Here is a 3,114-nt window from a genome sequence, read left to right on the forward strand (position 1 = left end):
TGTGTGTGTGTGTGTGTGTGTGTGTGTGTGTGTGTGTGTGTGTGTGTGTGTGTGTGTGTGTGTGTGTGTGTGTCCTACCTGTTTTTTTGTTACCTGTTTAGGACCTTTTCTGTCAGGACTATTAGTCTTTTTGAGTACCAATGCCTGGTTCTAATACGGTGAAATGTCATTTGTTTGTTTGGGGCAATGGTCAGAGCTAAGCTACAGAAATGAATGGAAGTCAATACACAGTTCTAATAAGAATAGAAATACACATGTGTGTGTCTTACTACACTTTATGTGAAGATTTGACAAGATCACAGGATCCATCATAAGACATTTTATATAGAATGTGTCACTTATTGACCAACCCTACATGACAGCAGTGTCACAACAGGAAGTGAATTATTATACAGAGTAAAAGCAGCCGTGGCTGCAGGGGAGGAGCCCACCATTGTGTCTTGAAGATTTAACAAGCCTAACAAATCAGTCTGATGGTGCACAACTCTTTCACACTCATAAAACCATCGGTTCTACTATCTTAACTTCAAGGCCAGGCCTCTGGGCAGATTTTACTGGTGGATTTTTGTCTCAGAAAATATTTCAAGTCTTACTGCTTCTCCTTAATGTAGCATTTTGTGGAGAGGGGAGATGCTGTTATAAGAAACATTACTGGACAGAATATAAAAAGTGAACAAACTCAGGATAGATGCACGTCAGACTCCTGGCTGCTGTTTATCTGTGTTGACATTTCTGCTTATTGTAAAAGTTCCTCATGATCTTTGCTGCTCTGCTATTAGGAAGTGAGTAATGTGACGGTCTTGTGTCATTCAGCTGTCAGTTGACCTCAGTGGACAGACAGGCCTGCTGGTCATTGCTTGAAGTTCCCAGGCTTTATTAAAACAACTGTCTAATCCTGACAAGCACTTTGAGATCATCAACAGTTCACATCTCGATCTGATAATCTTCCATCATGACAGAAGTGTTGCTGCTGCCAGGAAACTCTATCGGCCAATCTGAAGTGCCCTGTCATGGGTGTTCATCAGCTCAACTAAAAGCATCCAGCTTTGCAAAAAAAAACCTGTTTTTGACTCGATCAGATCTAATCGTTTTGTGTTTCCTTCAGAACAGAATGGCCAGCTGTGGTTCATGTGTCTGGTGCATCGTATGGCTGGTGGTGCTGCTGTGCATTGGCTGGCCTCTTAGCATCACCTTAGGGGGTCTTTACGGCCTCATCAGTCCCCTCACCACCTGCCTCGGCCTGGACCGGCTGTCTGACYTGCTCCTGGAAGGGGCCAACATCGGTCGGACCTGCGCTAACAACATGAGACACAGCAAGGCTTTGTGTTGAGGAGATCACAAGCAGAAAACACAAATTGTTGTTTCTGAGGGGGAGACGAAGCTTCACTATCTGTTTAACGTGGAGATGACTGGCATTTTCCCAACCTATGAAAAATAAAGTGTCCAAAAGGACTCTTATTGTAACATGTCATTGACTCGGATTATAAATATGTATAGGTTTTTTTTTATTAGAATTAGGTTTTTCATTATTATTCTGTGTTCCTGTTTAAACAGCAGCAAAAGCATGAAGATGAAAAATGAACAATAGAAACATTTAGACTTGTAAATGACTGTGCTAAAACTTCGAACAAAATTAAAACTGCTTTGAACTCGTCCTCTGTGTTTGTGGTCTGACTTCTTGGAGACAGAATTTAGTTTGGAAATTTATGTCTGGAAAACAATTGCAAAGATAAAGTTGCTTATACAAACAGATGTTTCATATGCTAATTTTGTTTACCCAGTGTCACATTTCAGGTTGGATGGGATTTATCCTCAGTAGATTACACTGAAGTCGAGAAGGCGACCACATTACGTGACTGTACATAATATTCGAATGTGAAGAGTGATTATTATGCTAATTAGAATTTTTGATAACGTTATTTTGTGGGTCTAGAAATGCTGCAACACCATTTGTTGGCTTGTGCCTAAAATGTTTTAAGTTATAAAACCTGTCTGCTGGTATTAGTTAACTTATTCAGTCAAGATAAGAGTCTAAGGGTTCTGTCATTTTGCCTGGGGGGTGTGGGGGGGGGGGTGTATTGTGTAAAATTAACTTTTTGAGTTTTATATCATGTTATAAAGTAATTGCTTCATCAAAAAACATGTACAGAGTGTTGCTTTGACTCATTCATGCATGCTTAAGAAATCCTTGAGTCTTCAGTGGTAGCCATGTGGAGCTGCCTAAATGCTTGCTGGTAGAAAGCTCCTCCCTGGAGCTCAGTCTGGAGCCAAGCTCCTGCCACACAAAGCATTGTTTGGATATGTGCTGAAGTGGGAGTGTCAGAAATGGTAAGAAGTTCTTAAAGAGACAGAGGCCAATTTCAAGGCGTTTAGATGGGCATTTAGCAAATCTTAAATTTATGTTTGATACACACTGTTTTCATAACAACTGATAGTTACTTGATTGTGGTGCAGAATTGAACTATGTTCCTAGAAAATACCCCCCCCCACACACACACACACACACACATGCACACTTAACTTCCTGAGTGACATGACCTTGAAGTATCCAAGTTGCACCAAAATAAAAGCTGTTGGATTTCAACGTTTTCATTCATCAAAAGCTTTACAGATTAATTTTTACACTTTACTTAATGAAAAGGGAAAAAAAATTGAATAGGTCCTCTGGACGGGTTCTTCTTTAATGAAACGTTTCGTCTCTCCTCCAAGAGACTTCTTCAGTCTGAGAGTTTCAGGCAAAATTCAGGCTTTTGAGTCCTGCCTCCAGGTGACTGATACTCACATCACATAGCCAGGTGATGTGAGTATGAGTCACCTGTGAACGATGGCCATGTGATGTGAGTATCAGTCACCTGGAGGCAGGACTCAAAAGCCTGAATTTTGCCTGAAACTCTCAGACTGAAGAAGTCTCTTGGAGGAGAGACGAAACGTTTCATTAAAGAAGAACCCATCCAGATGACCTATACAATTTTTTTCCTCTTCAGTCTGAGAGTTTCAGGCAAAATTCAGCCTTTTGAGTCCTGCCTCCATGTGACTGATACTCACATTTTGGGGTCTTCATTTTCACCTGAAGGTTGCATGGAATCCTGTCTGTGTTTCCTGTCTGCTTTCAGG

Source organism: Austrofundulus limnaeus, unplaced genomic scaffold (genome assembly GCF_001266775.1).
Source record: "Austrofundulus limnaeus strain Quisiro unplaced genomic scaffold, Austrofundulus_limnaeus-1.0 Scaffold61, whole genome shotgun sequence".
Taxonomy (NCBI): domain Eukaryota; kingdom Metazoa; phylum Chordata; class Actinopteri; order Cyprinodontiformes; family Rivulidae; genus Austrofundulus; species Austrofundulus limnaeus.